The following is a 23,943-nucleotide window of genomic DNA, read 5'->3' as shown; positions in this document are numbered from 1 at the left end:
TTGTAGATATTCTTTAGCAAATTGAGGAAGTTCCCCTCTATTCCTAGCTTACTGAAATATTTTATTATGAGTGGGTGTTGGACTTTGTCAAATGCTTTTTCTGCATCTATTTGTATAATCATGTGATTTTTCTCTTTCAGCCTGTTGATGTGGTAGATTACGTTAATGGACTTTTGAAAGTTGAACCATCCTTGCAAACCTAGGATAAATCCCACTTGGTTGTTTTTATGGCCTATATGTTCTTATGCCCACAAATTTCATATATTGAAATCCTAACCCCCCAAGGAGCCTTTGGGAGGTGATTAGATCATGAGGGTGGGGCCCTTATGACTGGGATTAATGCCCTTATAAAAGAGACCTCAGAGAGAGTTAGCTGGTCCCTTTCACCAAGCGAGGACATGGCAAAAAGGTGCCACCAGTGAATCAGAGCTCAGGCCCTCACCATACACCAGATCTTCCTGTGCCTTGGTCTTGGACTTCCCAGCCTCCAGAACTGTGCAAAATAACTTTCTGTTGTTTTTAAACCACCTAGTCTCTTTTTGTTATAGCAGGCTGAACAGGCTAAGACAACTGTGCTATGTAAGTCTTTTTATATGTTGTTGGATTCAATTTGCTAATATTGTGTTGAGGATTTTTGCATCTAAGTTCATGAGAGATGTTGGTCTGTAGTTTTCTTTTCTTGAAATGTCTTTCTTTGGTTTTGGTACTAGGGTAATGCTGGTTTCACAGGATGAATTAGGAATATTTTCTGTTTCTGTCTTCTGAAGGGGACTGTAGAGAACTGGTATAATTTTCTTCCTTAAATGTTTGTTAGAATTCATCAGTGAACCCATCTTGACCTGGTGCTTTCTGTTTTGGGAAGTTATTAATTACCATTTGCTTTATTCCATCTGTTCTGTATATCTTTGTTCTTCTTTTCTGGTCTTCTATTTCTTTCTGTCTTCCTTGAAAGAATCTCACAAAATATTTCCATTTCCCATTCCCATCCTTTGTACTACTTTGTCATACATTTTATTTCCACATATGTTTTAAACTCTACAGTGTATTGTTTAATATTTTTGATAACAGTGAATTATCCTTTTAAAGATTAAAAAAATGAGAAAAAAGTCTTTAAATTTACCTATATGTTTACTCTTTGCACTGTCAACCTATCCATCACCAATTATCCAAACACATGAACATATCCAAGTTTCCTTCTGCCCCTTTGTAGCCATTTATGCCCATCCTTGATCCCATTTCCAGCAAGTACTGATCTGCTTTCTATAACTATAGATTAGTTTACATTTTCCTGGAATTTACATTAATGGAGCCATACAGTATGTATTTTGTTTGGCTTCTTTCAATCTGCGTAATTACTTTGAAATTTGTTCTTATCATTACATATATCAATAGTTCATTCCTTTTTATTACTGCTGAGCAGTTTGCCATTATATGAATACACCACAGTTTGTTTATCCATTCACCTGTTGATAGACATTGGGGTAGTTTCCAGCTTTTGGCTATTACAAATAAAGCTTCTGTGAACATTCATGTACCAAGTCCCTGTATTCTCTTGGGTATGAAATGACTGGATCATATGGTGTGCATATATTTAACTTTTTAAGAAATTGCCAGACTTTTTTCCAAAGTGGTTATATTATTTTACATTTCACTAACAATGTATAGGATTTCATTTCTTCACATTTTCATCAACACCTGATATGTAGAGCCTTTTAAATTTTAGCCATTCTAATAAGTATGTAGTAGTATCTAATTGTATTTTAACTTCCATATCCCTGATGAGGATGAGCATCTTTACATGTGCTTATTTGACATGCATATATCGTCTTGATGAAGTGTCTGCTCAAATCTTTGCCCACATTTATTCCATTGTTTGTTTTATTATTGAATTTTGGGAGCTCTTTATATATTCAAGATACAAGTAATTTTTCAGATATTTGCAAATATTTTCTCCCTTTCAATAGATTGTCTTTTTATTCTCTTACCAGTGATACAGGAATAACAAAATTTTTTTAAATAGATGAGGTTTGGGCTTCCCTGGTGGTGCAGTGTCTAAGAATCTGCCTGCCATTGCAGGGGACACAGGTTCGAGCCCTGGTCTGAGAAAATCCCACATGCCGTGGAGCAACTAAGCCCATGTGCCACAACTACTGAGCCTGCGCTCTAGAGCCTGTGAGCCACAACTACTGAGCCCACATGCCACAGCTACTGAAGCCTGCACACTTAGAGCCCATGCTCTACAACAAGAGAAGCCACCGCAGTGAGAAGCCCACGCACTGCAACGAAGAGTAGCCCCCATTCGCCGCAACTAGAGAAAGCCCGCGCACAGCAACAAAGATACAACACAGCCAAAAATAAAATTTTTAAAAAATAGATGAGGTTCAACTTATCAATCTTTTTCTTTACTGGATCATGCTTTCGGTATAATTCAGAAATCTTTGCCTAACTGAAAACTTATGGAAGTTTTACAGTTTTAAGTTTTGCATTTAGGTGTATTTAGCATTTCAAGTTAATTTTTGTACATGTGCAATGTGTGGATCAAATTTCATATTTCTGACTAGGGAAATCCAATTGTTCCAGCATCATTTGTTGAAAAACAGCAGAATAAAATAAAAATAGAACTTCAGAAATTAAAAAATATAATACATTAAAAAACTTTTCCATAATACAAGTTGAGGTTTCCATTACTGTAAGGTTAATGAAAAATGTTGTTTAGTCACGAAAAGCACAAAAGCAATGTTAGTGCAACTTAAAAGTGTACACAATTGACCATATATTTATCTGAGAAAGTACCAAATGATTATAAGGCAGTCACATCCTAGCCAGTCTCTACTACTATAAGTCTAAGAACTTTAATTCTATTTAATTCTTTCCAGCACAGTAAGACAGCCAAAAACTTCTGCTTAGATTTTTTTTTTTTTTCCTGTTAACAACTGCTTTCTGCTTGATTTCCTGGCTTCTTGCCCCTTGCATGAACAGGCTAGGAATCAGCAAATGCTTTGAGGGAAAATATGTAGAATGACTGACTCCTTTTACTGTGATTGCCTTGCTTCTGGGATCTTAGCATCTCAAGCCCTAGTTACCCTGATAGACTTGACCTCCAAAATTTGTATCTCCAGCCCAATCAGACTATTGAAAGCTCTAGGATGCCTCTCTCAGATTTCTATACTCCTAGACACAGATCAACAATGCCATAAGGAGGAAACATGGCTTAGGATGGAGGATTCACTTCATCATATTTCCCTTCTTGCTGGGCTCTTGGGAATCTCAAGCCTTGGCTGCCTGGATTGCTGTATAACAGGTTTAAACAGGCTTTTATTTTTTTTTAATGCAGCTTTTTATAGCTTTTAGTGGGAGAGTTAGTTTGTTCAACAAGGTACCTCATCATAGCTGGAAGCCTGCATCATTTAAAAAACTCATCAAGGTGGAAATATCCTTTAAACAAATGGGACTGCATTTAAATAGTTAATTGTGGTAAAAAACAAATAATACAAAATTTATCCCTTTGACCATTTTCAAGTGTACAGGTCAATGGTTTATCCTCACATTGTTGTGTATCAGATCTCTAGAACTTTTTCATCTTGCAAAACTAAAACTCTATACTCATGGAACAACAACTCTCCATAATCCCCTCATTCCCTGGCAACCACCATAATACGCTGTTTCCATGATTGTGGCAACTCTAGGTACCTTATATAAGTGATTTTGACAACTCTAGGTACCTTATATACAGTATTTGTTGTTTTGCGGCTGGTTTATTTCACTTAGTGTAATGTCCTCAAGGTTCATCTATGTTGTAGCATGTGACAGGGTTGCTTTTTTAAGGCTGAATAATACTCTGTATATATATGCCACATTTTGTTTATCCATTCATCCATCCTTGGACATTTTGGTTGCTTCCATCTCTGGGCTATTGTGAATAATGGTGCAGTGAACATGGGTTGCAAATGCCTCTTTAAGTTCTTGCTTCAAATTCTTTTGGATATATATACCTAGAGGTGGGATTTCTGGATCACATAGTAATTCCATTTTTAGTTTTTTGAGGACCCTCCATAGTGTTTTCCATAGTGGCAGCACCATTTTATATTTCTCCCAGCAATGCACAGGATTTCAATTTTCCCACAGGATTATGTACTTGAAACATGTGGCGATTAACTGTTTTTTCTTTTTTCTAATAAATTTATTTTATTTATTTATTTTTGGCTGCATTGTGTCTTTGTTGCTGCACGTGGGCTTTCTCTAGTTGTGGCAAGCAGGGGCTACTCTTCGTAGCGGTGTGCGGGCTTCTCATTGCAGTGGCTTCTCTTGTTGCGGAGCACAGGCTGTAGGCGTGCAGGCTTTAGTAGTTGTGGCATGTGGACTCAGTAGTTGTGGCACATAGGCTCTACAGCGCAGGCTCAGTAGTTGTGGTGGATGGGCTTAGTTGCTCTGTGGCATGTGGGATCTTCCTGGCCCAGGGATTGAACTGGTGTCCCCTGCATTGGCAGGCAGATTCTTAACCACTGCACCACCAGGAAAGTCCCTGGTTTTTTTTCTTTTTTTTGGACACATTATTTATCAGAAATGTTTACAGATTTTTAAATTCAGCCAGGAGGAGTGTTGATAGACACAGGTGTTAGGAATCCTTTCTCCTTTGTTCAGAAGTTAGTCTCTTTTTCTGCTCAGTCATACTCTTTTCTCCCCTCACTTACCCCAGGGTAGGAGGGAATGAGGTTTCCCTGTCACAGCTGGGGTGAGGCCAAGATGTCAGCACTACATATGGCTAATCAGATATGCTTTAAATGATAGTTATTGCCATTATTATTATTTTGGAGATGCTTAGGGCTGTAAGTAGAAAGGAGCACAGAGACAGAGTGCCTGGGACGAATCTGGGTTCCTCCTACTATGTGATCTTGGGCAGCTTTCTTACTGTCTCTGTGCCTCAGTTTCCTCATGTGCAAAACAGCAATGCTAACAAGACCCATTTCATAGAGTTCTTAGGATTAAGCAAATTAATATTCGCTAAGCACTTAGTGTAAGTACTATGAAAGTGTTTGGTGGATAAGATAAAGGTGGAGGGCGCCTGGTCCAGCCTTACCTCCCTTGTGCCGAGCTGTGCAGGTGGTCTTATTATATGCTTCCCGGTCTTAGTGTGTTTTAGGTGTTATTCAGCAGACCGGCTCCCTCCACGGGATGGGTGCGTGTGGTTGTAGCTGTATTAGAAACTTCCACCGGGTAGCGGTGACTGTGGGTTGTACGTCTGTCGATCGGAGGTGTTCTTGCACATGCCTGGATGTAGAAGTGACTCCACTCAGCGCGTTAAAACAGGTATCACACGCCTGGCAAACCCAGGGTCTTGCAAGGTCTGATCCTGGCGTTTAGGTGGAGCTGTACGGAGCTGCGAAGGGCAGCGGGGGCCGCGGGCCTGGGGCGTGTGGCAGGATGGGGGGTGCTGCCCACTTGAGAACGCTGAGGTGATCGTGGCTCCCACGCCTGTCGGGCTGCGGAGACCGAGCTCGTGGTCGCGTGTCTGTAGCAGGAGGGTCGGTCCACACCTCCTCCGGACAGCCTCCGCCGCTAGCTCGGTGCGCGTCGTGGGAGGGCCGTTACACACTTCCTGTGGGTCTCCCGGACCACAGCGCGTTTCCGGTGCCGGCTGGAGGCCGGGGTCCGAGCCCCCGCCCCGCTCGCCGGCCCCGCCCCCGCCCGCGCCCCGCCCCCCGCCTGCCCGCTGCGTTCGGAGTCGGGCGCGCGGAGCCCGGGGCGCACGGAGCGGCGCGCGCCGGTCGGCGGAGCCAGGCTGGCGTCCCCGCCCCCAGCCCCTCGGTCCGTAGCCCGTCCGGCGCCTTCCCGATCTACTTGCCTTAGCTCCCCGGCCCTGTGGCCGCGCTCCCTCCCTTCCCTCCGTCCCGCCCCCTCCAGCCCCTGCTGCCCGGCTCCTACAGGCCCCCTCGCTGCCCGCGTTCCTATGGACAGACGCACAGACACCTGCAGGTGGGTGAGAGCCCGCGCACGGGGCGGGGACGAGCGCGCCGACGCTGCGCCCGGGACCGGGAGCCCCTTTGTGTGGGGGGCGGTCGCACTGGCGTCCGCGCCGCTTCCCCCCCACCGGCGGCCTAGCAGTGACCCGGCTGAACCCTCCTTTTGTTCCTCTGGGCTTGGGGGGGGGGTGGTGCGAGAAGGCCGAGAGTCAGGGCTGAGAGCCGGGCGGCCGGACGTCGCCGGCGACGGCCTCGGGGGCGTGAGGGGGTAGAAACCCCCGGCGGCCGAGCGAGCGGCGGCCGCGGCTCTGGGTTGTCTCTCTGGGGCCGGCCCGCCGCCCAGCGTCTCCTGTCGCCGCCGCGGCCGCGGGCGCGCTGCGTGGGTCTGGCTCGCCCGCTCCCTCTCTGGGGTTTGTTGGAGGTGGGAAGGAGGGCGGGAAAGGGGAAAGAAAAGATCTGCTCTCTTAGTTTTCCAAGTCTTGAGGAGGTTATGGAGAGAGGTGTTTCGGTGCTTTGCCAGACTTGTTTCCCTCCTGTGAGGCACGCCAAGGTGCGTTTGGGGCGTGTGTGAAGGAACGTGCATCGCTTGGGTCCCTTATTTATTGTTTCTGACGGAGAAGGGCTTTCTCCGAAGGGCTCTTCCGCCCCCCAACCCGTCTGAGGCTGCGCACAGTGATTTGTGTTTGTTATCAAATACATCGAGAAATAGATTTCCCTCGGTAGGAGAAGGTTGGGCTGACCAAAATCAGTGTTTTTTAGTATTCTGATGGCTTTCTTTCTTTCTTTCTTTCTTTCTTTCTCTTTCTTTCTTTCTTTCTTTCTTTTTTCTTTCTTTCTTTCTGATAAGGACTTAAAGGCAAGAAATAAAAGATGAATATGGTTGTGATGGTTACATATATGTATAACTTTTGGAGGTAAAGTTTTGTTATTTCCCAGACTCCTTAGGTTTAACATGACAGAATCTTCTACCTATTAAATAAACAGTTAACAAGTAAGTCACTTCCACAGTGGAGGTTAGACTGGAGTGCGATAAACAATTATCTAACTTTCTGTCCAGGCTAAAACCTTTATTTTTGCTGGTTTAAGATATGAGATCTTTCACGACATATGGGGAGAACATGACCGTTAGAACTGATCATTTCTCCCTGTGATTGTGCTTTCCCTATTTTATTATATGTATTTATGTAGTCTCTGTTCATAACCCAACGACTGTGTTGTGTATGGTGGATATAACTTTTGAAAAGCACTGTAAGTGATATTTCTGATTTGTATTATTTATATGTTTTTTATGAACAGTTGCTATGTATTTGTAGATACTCAGATAATAAATGAAGTTGCATAAGCACCCAGAAAATTAATTTTCCAGATTCAGTTTTTTTTTTTTTTTTGGCTGCATTGGGTCTTCGTTGCACGGGCTTTCCCTACTTGCGTGGGGGGCTACTCTTCGTTGTGGTGGGCGAGCTTCTCATTGCAGTGGCTTCTCGTTGCGGAGCTTGGGCTCTAGGCGCGTGGGCTTCAGTAGTTGTGGCACGCGGGCTCTAGAGCACAGGCTCAGTAGTTGTGGGGCACGGGCTTAGTTGCTCTGTGGCATGTGGGATCTTCCCAGACCAGGGCTTGAACCCGTGTCCCCTGCATTGGCAGGCGGATTCTTAACCACTGCACCACTAGGGAAGCCCTTCCAGATTCAGAGTTTAACGCAGGTGTGGATTTATATCTTTGCATTCACCTCTATCTACTGCTCATTTCTGGAGACTTTTTTTTTTTTGCTTATTGTTTGAGAATCCATATTGACAAACTTAAATCTGATGGTTACCAAGGAGATCAAAAAAGAAAACACAGTTTTGGGGACACGCAGTTATATGTACAGCTATATGTAGGAAATGTAGTCTTTCTTAAAAAATAAAAGTATTATCATCCAAACATGAAGGAAAATTATTATGGTGGAAAAATATTTGCTATTTAAATTTTTGTCAAGTAACATGTAGAAATTTGTCAGAAAACAATATACAATTTAATATAGTGTTAACTAGGCAAACTGATTTTTGTCATTATAAAGAGGAGACAGTTTAGTATGCCTAAAATAGTGGTCTTTTTCTAGGAGAAAAATGTATCCTAGATTCTTGTCCTAGTTTTACATTAACACATTAATATTATTTCATGCCTTATTTTGTAAATGCCTGGAGTGTACATTTTTGTACACTTTACTTAAAACTTAGAAGAGGGTACATCTAACAAAGGTCATGCCAGCCTCTTTGATTAGTTCCTGTTTTGACTTCTGTTCTAGATTAGATAAATGAATTTAAACTCTGCACAGAGCTCAGTGTCAGGTGCTGGTAGGCCCTTGAGCAAGATACCTCTTCCTTTTCTAATAAGGATGGCCCGAAGAGGCTAAGTGTTGAAATTTGTTCAGACTTTACCATGAATGGTGGTATAGAGTTCTAAAACACTTCCAGAGTTTCAGCTCTTTAGATACAGACTCTTCATCAGCTCTTCCCAGTATTAAAAAAGATAAGCTAACAAATTGAATTGCATGTTTATGTATTTGTTTACATGGCTGTCAGTTGTAGCATTAAGGTTTAATGGAGTCACTGTGTAAACTAAGCATTAAGAGTGTGGCCTGCATTGAGAATTGCTTGACAGAGTTGTAGCTGTGTCTAACAGTTTTCTGGGATTGGCATGGTGTGTTTACTTAGGCTGGCTAAAAGATAACACCTGGTTTTTTTGTTTTGCTGTTTGACTGTGATATGTAGATATTAATTGTTTTGTTTTGTGCTTTGTTTTTCTATAATTAACGGTACTATTTTAGTTAATCAGAAGCATTCCAGAGACTCTTTCATATTTTCATCTGATTTTTCGTCTGGTATGTTGGTGTTTAGGAAGGCAGGTAAATTATTTTTCACATCTCATCGTTGAAATTTTTTTCTGCTGCTTTTGATACTATGACAAATGCTTCCAGAAATTTTGAATTTGTGTGAAGTTGGGTTTTAAATGTATCAGTAGCTGAGCAGTGGAATCTGATATTTACCAGTTTTTTTTTTTTTTAACAACACTAAGCTCTCCACGGTTAAATTTGATAGGCTTTAAAATCCATAGACTTTTCTAGTCTTTTCCTGTTTGTTAGTTATTAGTGTGGTACCATTAAAAGACACTTAAAATGGGGCTTCCCTGGTGGCGCAGTGGTTGGGGTCCGCCTGCCGATGCAGGGGACACGGGTTCGTGCCCCGGTCCGGGAAGATCCCACATGCCGCAGAGCGGCTGGGCCCGTGAGCCATGGCAGCTGAGCCTGCACGTCCGGAGCCTGTGCTCCGTGGCGGGAGAGGCCACAGCAGTGAGAGGCCTGCATACCGCAAAAAAAAAAGACACTTAAAATGTTCACTTTATGTTACCTGGAACCCTCAAACGACTAGTATTATCATTAGTAATAACCAGGGGGAAAGCTGAAAAGTTAACAATTTTATTCTTTATAAAAGATCTGGGACTTTCAAGTTCTTTTTCCTAAAGTTTTTTGTAGCTTGGGAAAGTAGGCCTGACTGTGAGAGGTGCGGACAGTGACCTCTCGTTCCAGCCTTTATCGTCCTGCGTTGTTTAAGAGCAGTACATACCCTTGCTGCTTGCCGAAAATGCAGAATTCATTCTTGGACTAATATTCTGCTACCAGATGTATGAGGCTGGCTCTAAAGAAGCTTTTTCTCTTAAATACTGTCAAAAATAGAGAAGCTGAAGATTGGAGAGAAGCCATTTATTTTGAACAGTTTATTTTTTGACAGTTTGTGTTTGTAAAGAAACCTGCTCATAATATTTAGTGAAGAGACCTACATAGTCGCCTGAAGAAACCCCACAGGTTTCTTTTTTGCCTTGAAGAAAGTTTCCATAGAGCTTAACTCTTCCATGGTACTTCTTGACTTTGCTTCTGATTAGTTGATTTATGGACTTTATTTACCAGCATGATTGGAGAATTCTTTTGCTATACTGAAATTGCACTCTGCCTGTGCTCTCCTCTGTTTCCTAGGTAACAAATGCACTGCACAGATTCCATAATGAGGGCTGTGGTTGGCTAGTTACAGTGTAAATTCTGTTGTTTGGTAAAGCTTAGTCTCAAATTCAAATAAAGGTCAAGAAACCAAAAGTACTGAAAATGCAAATTTTTGCATTTTATTTTGTATGCAGTGTCAACAAAGTGTAATACCCTTTTCTGGAGAAAGGCAAATTATGCAGCAGTATTCATGTTTGTTTTGCAGAGTCTCACACTTAAACCGTTGGAGAGCTTTTTGAGTATTGCATATTGGTAAAACCAGTGTCTCTAGTGACAAAGAAGATGTATTTCAGAAACACTTTATCAGGGCCTGTGAGCCATGGCTGCTGAGCCTGCGTGTCTGGAGCCTGTGCTCCGCAACGGGAGAGGCCACAGCAGTGAGAGGCCCGTGTACCGCAAAAAAAAAAAAAAAAAAAAAAAGAAACACTTTATCACACTTAAAGTAATATAGAAAGCAAAGGGATGTGGTCTAGGACATCAGTAATTGGTCCTTTTGTACTGAAAGAAAAGTAGCATCAAAAGATAAATTGTGCAACTTTATGTTAAATATAAATTTAAAAAACTTTAAGAAGACATTAAATCATTTAAGAAACTTTTTAAAACATTGAAAGTCTTACCACAAATGGTGCAGTTTTCTTCCAGCTTTTTTCCCCCTCTGATCTGCCTGAATGTTGACCAGCCTGGCACAAGGGAGCAGGGCTTCAAGTTGGAGAATTGCTTTCCCCTCCACCTTACTTCCTCTTGGGCCTCTGTAGCTCTGGATGCAGGGCAAGAAGTAGTGCAGCTGCTAGTAATGATTACCTGTTTGTTCAAAAACAAAAAACACAAAAATAACTTTCAAAGAATTCCATTAATACCCATTGCAAACATCTTTTCGTTTGATACCTGAAAACTTTTTTTTATTTGTTAATCATCAAGGATTCCGTTAGCTGAAATTTTTTTTTAAAATTCTTTTGAGTTATCCAGAGTTGCCTCCATTACTCTCCCTTCCTTGGCTGAATTGTTTTTGGGTTATTTTATTTACCTTTTTAGTTCATTAAAATGTCAGGAATAGGACATATCTCGGTTGGATTTCTCTCTTCTTGATTTTTCTCAAAACTGACACTACTTTAACCTCTTCCGTCCTTTTCTACTTGCCAATATTGTGTCCCTTCACTTTTCCCTTGTCAGTATCTTCCCTGTTTTCCCTTGTAAATACTTAACTGTTTAAAAAATTTTATTGTTGCATATAAGCCATAATCACCACATAGCAAAAGCTCTACTTTTTCTGTTACAAGGCTTCATACTTAGTGGAATATTATCAATATCTGAACTCTTACCCAACTAGGACTACTTTCTCTCTCTAGCCTGTATTCGTTTTTAAGGGCTGCTGAAACAAAGTACGACAGACTGGGTGGCTTCAACAACAAAAATTATTTATTTTTTACAGTTCTGGAAGCTATAAGATGTTGGCAGGGTTGGATTCTTCTAAGGCCTCTCTCCTTGGCTTGTAGATCGTTGTTTTCCTTAGGTATCTTCACATGGTCCTTCCTATGTGCCCCTCTGTGACCTAATCTCCTCTCTTCCTGTAAGGACATCAGTCCATATCCTTAGGTTTCACCCAAATGACCTCATTTACCTTAATTACCTCTTTAAAGGCCCAATCTCCAAATACAGTCTCATTCTGAAGTACTGGGGACTTCAGTGTATGAATTTGGAGAGAACACAATTCAGCTGATAATACAGCCTCTTCCTCCACCATTGTCTTTCATACATACATACATACATACATACTTCATTCCATCTGTGTAATTTTATAGTGGTTTTCATCTTTTATACCTTTTTTACTCTCTTGGCATTTTTTCACTTGAGTGCAAGGTCCAGTAGACAGCAATATGATCAACTTCGTATGCCATTAAAAATAATTAAAGTGGGGAGTTAAAGGCTTTATTTTGTTTTTATTCACTCTTCATATTCATTATTTTTAAATACTTTATTTTGGATAGTTTAAAGTAGAAAATTCTTAATCATTGGTTTCAAATGCAGGAGAATCTCAGTGTAGCCAAATTTAGTGAAACTGCTGATGCTGTTTTCTTGTGAATTCTAAGGACATGTTTCTTTTGGTGCTCTTTTTCAGATATTGGCCTTGCTACTTGCATGGTAAATTACACGCCATTCTGATCAGTTCACACCTTCCTTGGCTGATGACTCTTGAATCTGATATCCACTCAGGGCCTCTCTGCTGAAATCCAGATGTATACAACAACCAACTGGACACAGTCATTTGATCTGCCACAAACACTTCACATTCAGCATGCCCAAAACTTGATTTATCTTTCCCTTCATATCTGTCTTTTCTTGTGTTCCCTAGCTTAGTGAGTGGTACTATTTCCATACATTTTCCCAGTCCAGAAATTTAGGAGTTATCTGTGATGCCTCCGTTATTCTCAGTCCTGTCTTCCATACATAATCAATTGCCTAGACCAGTCAATTCCTGCTCCCTAAGATTTCTTAGTTCTGTCCGTTCACCCCATACAAGTCACAAACTACTCTGTCACCTTTGCCCATCATTGGTTTTAGTTCTACAGTTGAATATATTCAGGTACAACATAAGTCCTTGTGCTAAGGCTTCTATAATCATCATTTGATAGTCTGAAGCTCAATGAATCCACATAAATAGCTTGTGTGAGTAATATCTTCTGTCTTTCATATTTAAAACTGTTCATCTGTGGCTTTTAAACTTGAAGGGCATTTTGGCTGAATATAATTACTTAGCCTGCATTTTCTTCCCTCAAATACCTTTTTTTTCTTTTAATGTTTGCATCTCTCTTTTTTTAAAAGTAATTTTATTTTATTTATTTATTTATTTATGTCTGCGCTGCATTCGGGATCTTAGTTCCCAGACCAGGGATCGAACCTGCACACCCTGCAGTGGAAGCGCAGAGTCTTAACCACTGGACCACTGGAGAATTCCCCTTTCCTCAAGTATCTTAAATATGTTATTCTGTTTTAAGATTTGACAAAACTTTTCTTTAAAAGGCCAAATAGTAATTATTTTAGGCTTTGTGGGCCATAGGTCACTGTCACAATTATTTAACTGTGCCATGTCAGTGCAAAAGCAGCCATAGAGAATATATAAATGAACAAGCATGACTGTGTTCCAGTAAAACTTTATTTACAGAACTGGACAGTGGGCTAGATTTGGTACATAAGCCATAGTTTGCTGAGTCCTACTGTATTGTATTCTGATAAAAAGTGTTGTCAGAGTCTAATACCAATATGATTTTCTTTCTTCTTTAAGTGTCTTTATCTTTTTTCCTAGATGCCCAAAGGACATTCCCCCCACACACACACACCTTTTATTTTTTTATTTTTTTTGGCTGTGCTGGGTCTTTGTTGTAGCACACGGGCTCTTTGTTGCGGCTTGCGGGGCTTCTCTAGTTGTGGTGCATGGGCTTACTTGCAGTATGTGGGATGTTATTTCCCTGATCAGGGATCGAACCCAGGCCCCCTGCATTGGGAGCACAGAGTCTTAACCACTGGACCACCCACCAGGGAAGTCTCCCTTCATCTTTAAAGGCAAATAATTTTACTAGAATACATCTTAAGTGTTGGCTGTTCTCTGTTAATTTTTCCAGATACACAATGGATGTTTTATTATGTTGGCTCAAATTTTTTAAAAAAATATTTTCATCAGTTATATATTTATTCTTTTCCATTATTTTTATTTTCTTCCTTGAGGTCTTCTGTTACATAATGTTGAATCTTCTTTGCTTATCATTTGTGTCTATACTTTATTCAAATTCTTTTTATTTTATTTTTTATATTTGCTGTACTTTTTTCTTTTTCTCTTTTAGTCTCTTTAATGTACTTTCCATGGTGTCTATCTATTAAGCCTAGTGTTCCTTCTAGTTTTGTCTTCCTTTTGAATTTTTTTTTTCCTTTTCTACTCCATACTGAACTCTGTCATTTCTCTTTTTAAATGCTCTTGTTATTTAGCCATTGTCATTTTTTTTAGCTTTTCTATTTCTGATGTATGCTTTCTTTCATAGCATCCTATCATTTCCTTAATTTCTTTCAATTCTTATTGAAATATTATATTACAGTTTTCATCTGCTTTGTGGCCATATTTTTGTGATGTTCCTTCATTGACTACTGGTACGTAATTTGGTTCTTTTTAATCTTTTTTCTCACAGTACTTTTCATAGGGTTATGTTGTATTCTTTTCTCTTGTTCATGTATAAGTTAGAGGGATTTACCTGTACTTCAGGAGGTTTCTGTGATGGGGGTAGAAGTGGACCAAGGTAGTTTTCTTAGTTTTAAGGTTTGAAATTTTCTCCTTGGTTTCTTATGTGAAGTATTTTAAAATATGGCCACTCAAAATCAAAGTGAGATACCAATACATACCCACTAGAATGGCTAAATGAAATAAATGAAAAATACCAAGTGTTGGTGAGAATGTAGAGTAATTGGAATTTTCATGCACTGCTATTGGAAGTGTAAATTGGTATAGAAATATAAATGGATACAAGCAATTTGGAAAGTTGTTTGGCAGTATCTACTAAAGCTGCATATGCATACCCTATAACTCAGTAATTCCACTTGAAGATAAATGCTTACCAAATAAATGTACAAGAATGTTCATAGTACTGTTTGTAATAGCCCCAAACTGAAGAGTGCCCAAATGACCATCAGTATAATATGTGGTAGGGTGTTATATTGATGACCCCAAATAAATCACATCTCCTGGTGTCTACACCCTTGTGTTGTCTCTTTCTGCAGTGAGTCTAATTTTGGCTACATAACTTACTTTGGCCAGTGGACATTAGCAAGCATGATCCGTTGAGGGATTAGTGACTAGAAAGGAGAAAAGTGGAGGCTTCTGGAGTGCGGGTAATATTCTGTTTCTTGATCTGGTTGCTGGTTACATAAATATCTTCTGTTTGTGAAATGGTGAAATATGAGCAGCTTGTTCACTTATTATTTCTGCCCTTTTCTAATTGTATATTATATTTCAACATACAGGAATAAATATGTCCTCTTTATCTAGTCTCTGCTGTGATATTCTCTGAGATTGGCCTCCTTTGGGAATCTTTATCCTTTATCCTTAGTGATGCCTCTTTGTCTTAGATTTTAATCCCAACAGTTTTCTTTTTCTAAATTTTTTTTTTTTTTTTTGGCTGCGTTGGGTCTTCATTGCTATGCCAAGGCTTTCTCTAGTTGTGGTGCTCAGGCTTCTCCTTGCGGTGGCTTCTCCTTGCGGAGCGTGGGCTCTAGGTGCATGGGCTCAGTAGTTGTGGCACACGGGCTTAGTTGCCCTGTGGCATGTGGGATCTTCCTGGACCAGGGATGGAACCCATGTCCCCTGCAGTGGCAGGCAGATTCTTAACCACTGCGCCACCAGGGAAGTCCCCTTTTTAAATATTTTTGTTATTTTAATTTAAAAAATTTTTCTGGCCACGCTGCACAGCTTGTGGGATCTTAGTTCCCCGACTAGGGATCCAGCCCAGGCCCACGGCAGTGAAAGTGCCGAGTCTTAACCACTGGGCCACCAGGGAAGGCCCCCAGCAGTTTTCTTTCTAAGGCCTCTTAGTAGGTCCCCATGGTCTTGTAGTCTTCTCTAGAAGCCTGAGAGACTTTACTCTTCTCTCATCCAGTTTCACTTAAATGGGATCCTTTCTTTTTGAGGGTAATTGTTGGTAATTTCTTGTTCCAGGTTATATAATTATCAGAACTCCTCTTTTTTTCTGTCCTCACCTGCCCAGTTTTTGATCCTGTGTGAGTCCTGTTTATGTGAGTGTTTTAGCTTCTGCCTACTCATCTCAGGTTCATGGGGCTACTTCATCACCTAATTCTGTTGATCTTACCTTTTGTTATCCTAGTTATTTTATCTGCCCCCACCCCTGCCACCCCATATACTTGTAGATTCACTTGCAATTGTAAGAAATAATAGATTCTTTGCTGTTTCCCCTGATGGTTAACATTTTGTAAAATTATAATATCACAGCTAGGCTGTTGACTGTTATGGGCTGAATTGCATTCCTCCTGATTCATATGTTGAATCCTTGATCCCCCAATGCTTCAGAATGTGGCTGTATTTGGAGCTAGGGCCTTTAACAAGGTGCTTAAGTTAAAACAAGGCTGTTGGGGTGGCCATGATCCATTCTGACAGATGTCCTTGTAAGAGGAAATTTGGACACAGAAAGAGACACCAGAGATGTGTGTACAGAGGAGAGACCATGTGAGGACACAGTGTGAAGGTGGCTATCTGGAAGCCAAGGAGAGAGGCATCAGAAGAAACCGGATTTGCCAACACCTTCATCTTGGATTTCTAGCCTTCAGAACTGAGAAAATTAATTTCTGTTGTTTAAGTCACCCACTCTGTGGTATTTATTTTGTAATGGTAGCCCTAGCAAATGAATACATTGGCATCTGTACAATTGTCCACTTTTATTCAGATTTCCAATTTTACTTTTATTCATATGTGTGTGTATTAGGTTCAGTACAGTTTTATCACCTGTGTATGTACTTGTTTCTACCAGACCCTCTATTCTCCCACCCTGCCACCCCTTCCCTAACCCCTGACAACCATTACGAGGTCTTCCATTTCTGGAACTTTGTCATTTAAAAATATAAATGGAATCATACAGTATGTAACCTTTTGGGATTGGCTTTTTTCACTAAGCATAATTCCCTGGAGATACATCCAGGTTGTTGCATGTATCAGTAGTTTGTTCCTTTTTATTCCTGTGTAGTAGTCCATGGATTTATCATAGTTTATTTAAGCATTCATCTGCTGAAGGACATCTAGGTTGATTCCATTTCTTGGCCTTTACAAATAAAGATGTTATGAACATAACTTTTAATTTTTTCTGGGAAACATACCCAGGAATGTAATAGCTATATCATATGGTAATTACACATTTAATTTTTTAAGTAACTGCCAAACTTTTCCAGAGTGACTGTGCCATTTTATATTCCCACCAGTAATATATAAGTGATCTAGTTTCTCCACATCCTTGTTAGCATTTGATGTTGTCACTGTTTGTTATTTTAGCCATTCTGATGTGTGTTTAGTAATATTGTGGTTTTGGCTAATGACTAGTGTTACACATCTTTTCATGTGTTTATTTGCCATCTGTATATCCTCTTCTATGAAATGTCTGTTTATGTCTTTTGTCCATTTTCTAATTGAATTTTTTTGTTGGCTTGTTTTACTGTTTTCACAGTTCTTTATCTATTCTAGATGCTAGTCGTTTGTCAGATATTTGGTTTGCAGATGCTTTCTTCTAGTTTATAGATGTCTTTTAATCCTCTTCACATGCACTTTCACAGAGCAAAAATTTTTAATTTTACCAATTTTTCCTATTATGGATCTTGCTTTTGGTTTCAAGTCTAGGAACTCTTTGCCTAGCCCCAGATCCCAGAGATTTTCTTGTATGTTGTTTTATACCAGGTTTTGTTTTGTTTTGTTTAGTTTATTGTTTTACAATTAAGTCTCTGATCCAATTTGTGTTAGTTTTTATTTAAGGTGTGAGGTTTAGGTTGAGGTTCATTTTTGCCTGTGGATGTCCAGTTACTCCAGTGCCATTTGTTGAAAAGGCTATCCTTCCTCCATTGAATTTCTTTTGCACCTTTGTAAAAAGTTAGTTGAGCATATGTGTGAGTCTATTTCTTGGTCGGCTCCATCTGTTTTTATGAATAGATATGAGGAGAGTTCAGAACTAAGCTTCTGATTCTATCCTGCTTGCTTAGAAGTCCTTATTTATTCCTAGAATGATTTTTTGTTATTATGTTGGAAACTATTTTTTTCCTATTGATCAAGGGGGACAGATATCTGTGTAGATTAAAAAAAAAATTAAGGTATGCAGTAATTTGATTAATAGCTTTTGTAGTTTATCTGCTTTATAATATAGTGATAAGCCCATATATATTTGTTGCAGAGAGTTTAATTCTTTTCTGAATTACTCAGGTTGTTAACATTCATGACAGTTATGATTCATTAATATTCTTCATTTATCTGTCATCTTGAGAAAACAAGAAACTCTACATTAATGAATTTCTCTATAACTAAAGTTTAACTCCTGGACGAAACTTAAGATTTTAATCATTTTTAGTGAAAATATATCCCAAATGTAGTTTAAGTAAAGGTAGCATTTCAGTTGCTTTTGGAAATTTGCCAGAGGAATCCTTTTCTGGCATCTGGGTGAATCCAAGCAGATATAGAAACATTTTCAAGATTTTTTTCACTCCCCCCAAAATTCTCTTAACTTTTCTTTAAAGAAGTTTAAAAAACTTTTTTTTAGTTTTGCAATTTTAGACTGGTTTTGTACAACTAATGCAAGGAAGGATTCATCTACCTGACTAACATATTCATCAAATTCACTGATTTACCCAAATCCTGTTTAAAACAGCCTTTGACCAAACCACTAGACTAACAGAGAACCTCAGACCCCAGGGAATATCAATTGGAGTGAGGCCTCCTGAAGGTCCTCATCTCAGCACCAAGACCCAGCTCAATCCAACTGCTTGCAAACTCCAGTGCTGGACATCTCAGGCCAAACAAGCAGTAAGACAGGAATACAGCACCACCCATCAAAAAAAGAAACAACAAAAAAATATGTTACAGATGCAGGAGCAATGTAAAAACGCACCAGACCAAACAAAAGAAGAGGAAATTGGCAGTCTACCTGAAAAAGAATTCAGAATAATGGGAGTAAAGATGATCCCAAATCTGGGAAATACAATGGAGAAAATACAAGAAACATTTAACAAGGACCGAAAAGAACTAAAGAGCAAACAAACAATGAGGAACAACACAATAAATGAAGTTAAAAATTCTCTAGAAGGAATCAATAGAATAACTGAGGCAGAGCAACAGGTAAGTGAACTGGAAGATAAAATAGTGGAAATACTGCCTCAGAGCAGAATAAAAAAGAATGAAAAGAATTGAGGATAGTCTCAGAGACCTCTGGGACAACATTAAATGCACCAACGTTCGAATTATAGGGATCCCAGAAGAAGAAGAGAAAAAGAAAGGGTATGGGAAAATATTTGAAGAGATTATAGTTGAAAACTTCCCTAACTCGGGAAAGGAAATAGTCAAGTCCAGGAAGCGCAGAGAGTCCCATACAGGATAAACCCAAGGATAAAAACGCCAAGACACATATTAATCAAACTATCAAAAATTAAATACAAAGAAAAAATATTAAAAGCAGCAAAGTAAAAGCAACAAATAACATACAAAGGAATCCCCATAAGGTTAACAACTGATCTTTCAGCAGAAACTCTGCAAGCCAGAAGGGAGTGGCAGGATATTTAAAGTGATAAAGGGAAAATCACATTTAAAGTGATGAAGGGAAAATCCTACAACCAAGATTACTCTACCCAGCAAGGATCTCATTCAGATTCAACAGAGAAATTAAAACCTTTACAGACAAGCAAAAGTTAAGAGAATTCAGCACCACCAAACCATTTACAACAAATGCTAAAGGAACTTCTCTAGGCAGGAAACACAAGAGAAGGAAAAGACCTACAATAACAAACCCAAAACAATTAAGAAAATGTTGGTAGGAACATACATATCAATAATTACCTTAAATATAAATGGATTAAATGCTGCAACCAAAAGACACAGACTGGGTAAATGGATACAAAACAAGACCTGTATATATGCTGTCTACAAGAGACCCACTTCAGACCTAGGGACACATACAGACTGAAAGTGAAGGGATGGAAAAAGGTATTCCATGAAAATGGAAATCAAAAGAAAGCTGGAGTAGCAATTCTCATATGAGACAAAACAGACTTTAAAATAAAGACTATTACAAAGACAGAGAAGGACACTACATAATGATCAAGGGATCAATCCAAGAAGAAGATATAACAATGGTAAATATTTATGCACCCAACATAGGGGCACCTCAATACATAAAGCAAATGCTAACAGCCATAAAGGGGGAAATCGACAGTAACACAATAATAGTAGGGGATTTTAACACCCCACTTTCACCGATGGACAGGTCAGCCAAAATGAAAGTAAATAAGGAAACACAAGCTTTAAATAACACATTGAACAAGGTGGACTTAATATTTATAGGACATTCCATCCCAAAACAAGAGAATACACTTTCTTCTCAAGTGCTCATGGAACATTCTCCAGGATACATCATATCTTGGGTCACAAATCAAGCCTCAGTAAATTTAAGAAAATTGAAATCGTATCAGGTATATTTTCCAACCACACCACTATGAGACTAGATAACAATTACAGGAAAAAAACTGTAAAAAATACAAAAACATGGAGGCTAAACACTACGTTAGTCACTAACGAAGTGATCACAGAAGAAATCAAAGAGGAAATCAAACAATACCTAGAAACAAATGACAAACACGACGACCCAAAACCAATGGGAGGCAGCCAAAGCAGTTCTAAGAGAGAAGTTTACAGCAATACAGTCCTGCCTCAGGAAACAAGAAACATCTCAAATAAACAACCTAACCTTACACCTAAAGCAATTAGAGAAAGAAGAACAAAAAACCCCCACAGTTAGCAGACGGAGGGAAATCATAAAGATCAGATCAGAAATAAATGAAAAAGGAATGAAGGAAACAATAGCAAAGATCAGTAAAACTAAAAGCTGGTTCTTTGAGAAGATAAACAAAATTGATAAACCATTAGCCAGACTCATCAAGAAAAAACAGGAGAAGACTCAAATCAACAGAATTAGAAATGAAAATAGAAGTAACAACAGACACTGCAGAAATGCAGAGGATCATGAGAGATTACTACAAGCAACTATATGCCAATTAAATGGACAACCTGGAAGAAATGAAAAAATTCTTAGAAAATATAGCACAACCTTCCGAGACTGAACCTGGAAGAAATAGAAAATACAAACAGACCAATCACAAGCAGTGAAATTGAAACTGTGATTAAAAATTTTCCAGCAAACAAAAGCCCTGGACCAGATGGCTTCACAGGTGAATTCTGTCAAACATTTAGAGAAGAGCTAACACCTATTCTTCTCAAACTCTTCCAAAATATAGCAGAGGGAGGAACACTCCCAAACTCATTCTATGAGGCCACCATCACCCTGATCCCAAACCCAGACAAAGATGTCACAAAAAAAGAAAACTACAGGCCAGCATCACTGATGAACATAGATGCAAAAATTCTCAGTAAAATACTAGCAAACAGAATCCAACAGCACATTAAAAGGATCATACAGCATGATCAAGTGGGGTTTATCCCAGGAATGCAAATATATGCAAATCAATCAATGTGATACATATTAACAAACTGTGATGTGATACATATTAACAAATACCATATTAACAAATTGAAGGATAAAAACCATGTGATAATCTCAATAGATGCAGAAAAAGCTTTTGACAAAAAACACCTATTTATGATAAAAACTCTCCAGAAACTAGGCATAGAGGGAACCTACCTCAACATAATAAAGGCCATATATGACAAACCCACAGTCAGCATTGTTCTCAGTGGTGAAAAACTGAAACCATTTCCTCTAAAATCAGGAACAAGACAAGGTTGCCCACTCGTACCACTGTAATTCAACATAGTTTTGGAAGGTTTAGCTATGGCAATCAGAGAAGAAAAAGAAATAAAAGAAATCCAAATCAGAAAAGAAGAAGTAAAGCTGTCATTCTTTGCAGATGACATGATACTATACATAGAGAATCCTAAAGATGCTACCAGAAAACTACTAGAGCTAATCAATGAATTTGGTAGAGTAGCAGGATACAAAATTAATGCATAGAAATCTCCTGCATTCCTATACACTAATGATGAAAAATCTGAAAGAGAAATTAAGGAAACACTCCCATTTACCACTGCAGCAAAAAGAATAAAATACCTAGGGATTAAACCTACCTAAAGAGACAAAAGTCCTGTATGCAGAAAACTAAGACACTGGTGAAAGAAACTAAAGATGATACAAACAGATGGAGAGATATACCATGTTCTCAGATTGGAAGAATCAACACTGTGAAAATGACTATACTACCCAAAGCAATCTACCGAGTCAGTGCAATCCCTATCAAACTACCAATGGCATTTTTCACAGAACTAGAACAAAAAATTTTACAATTTGTATGGAAACAAAAAGGACCCTGAATAGCCAAAGCAATCTTGAGAAAGAAAAATGGAGCTGCAGGAATCAGGCTCTCGGACTTCAGACTATACTACAAAGCTACAGTAATCAAGACAGTATGGTACTGGCACAAAAACAGAAATATAGATCAATGGAACAGGATAGAAAGCCCAGAGATAAACCCACACACATACGGTTACCTTATTTTTGATAAAGGAGGCAAGAATATACGGTGGAGAAAAGATAGCCTCTTCAATAAGTGATTTTGGGAAAACTGTACAGCTACATGTGAAAGAATGAAGTTAGGACACTTCCTAACACCATACACAAAAATAAACTCAAAATGGACTAAAGACCTAAATGTAAGGCCAGAGACTGTCAAACTCTTAGAGAAAAACATAGGCGGAACACTCTATGACATAAATCACAGCAAGATCCTTTTTGACCCACCTCCTAGAGAAATGGAGATAAAAATAAACAAATGGAACCTATTGAAACTTCATAGCTTTTGCACAGCAAAGGAAACCATAAACAAGACGAAAAGACTACCCTCAGAATGGGGGAAAATATTTGCAAACGAAGCAACTGACAAAGGATTAATCTCCAAAATAAACAAGCAGCTCATGCAGCTCAATATCAAAAAAACTAACAACCCAATCCAAAAATGGGCAGAAGACCTAAGTAGATATTTCTCCAAAGAAGATATATAGATTGCCAACAAACACATGAACGGATGCTCAGCATCACTAATCATTAGAGAAATGCAAATCAAAACTACAATGAGGTTATCACCTCACATGGGTCAGATGGCCATCATCAAAAAATCTCCAAAGAATAAATGCTGGAGAAGATTTGGAGAAAAGGGAACCCTCTTGCACTGTTGGTGGGAATGTAAATTGATACAGCCACTATGGAGAACAGTTTGGAGGTTCCTTAGAAAACTAAAAATAGAACTACCATATGACCCAGCAATCCCGCTACTGGGAATATACCCTGAGAAAACCATAATTCAAAAAGAGTCATGTACTACCGTGTTCATTGCAGTACTCTTTACAATCGCCAGGACATGGAAGCAACCTGTGTCCATTGACAGGTGAATGGATAAAGATGTGGCACATATATACAATGGAATATTGCTCAGCCATAAAAAGAAACAAAATTGAGTTATTTTGTAGTGAGGTGAATGGACCTAGAATCTGTCATGCAGAGTGAAATCAAGAAGAGAAAAACAAATATAGTAACACAAATATATGGAATCTAAAAAAAAAAAGGTTCTGATGAGCCTAGGGGCAGGACAGGAATAATGACACAGACATAGAGAATGGACTTGAGGACACAGGGAGGGGGAAGGGTAAGTTAGACGAAATGAGTAGCATTGACATATATACACTACCAACGGTAAAATAGATAGCTAGTAGCAAGCAGCTGTAAAGCACAGGGAGGTCAGCTCGGTACTTTGTGACTGCCTAGAGGGGTCAGATAGGGAGAGTGGGAGGGAGACACATTTCCATCATCACAGAAAGTTCTGGACAACACCACACTACATCTTTATGATGGAAAGCTTCTCATTTTTCCATAGCATCATAAAAGAGCTCTCTGTGGATGGATGGTAATGATGGTAGCACAACAGTGTGAATATACTTAATGCCAATGAACTGCACAGTTAAAGAGAGTTAAGATGGTAAATTTTATATTATTTATTTTACCCCCTCTCCCCCACTGCAAAAGAGCAGTTCTCTCAGTTACACTCTCTCCTTATATTCCAAGGTGTGGCACAAATTGCAGCTGGTTACTAAATTGGACCTCCTTCAAGTGTGGGCTCACCAAAACTAAGAATTTATTTACTTATTTATTT

At 39.2% G+C, this 23,943-nt stretch overlaps 1 protein-coding gene across 2 annotated transcripts in view; it reads left to right on the top strand.

Moving 5' to 3' along the window:
- Positions 1–5,741: 5,741 nt before the first annotated feature.
- KIAA1958 overlaps positions 5,742–23,943 on the top strand; it is a gene marked incomplete at its 3' end in the record, with an annotated part of 170,292 nt that continues 152,090 nt past the window's right edge. For both annotated transcript variants that reach the window (XM_082843447.1, XM_082843448.1), the window contains exon 1: positions 5,742–5,973. The remainder of the gene's footprint in view (positions 5,974–23,943) is intronic.

The sequence above is a fragment of the Leucopleurus acutus genome (genome assembly GCF_964270905.1).
Source record: "Leucopleurus acutus genome assembly, chromosome: 7".
Taxonomy (NCBI): domain Eukaryota; kingdom Metazoa; phylum Chordata; class Mammalia; order Artiodactyla; family Delphinidae; genus Leucopleurus; species Leucopleurus acutus.
Note: the sequence above shows the minus strand (reverse complement) of the source record. Positions and strands in the feature narration are given on the sequence as shown.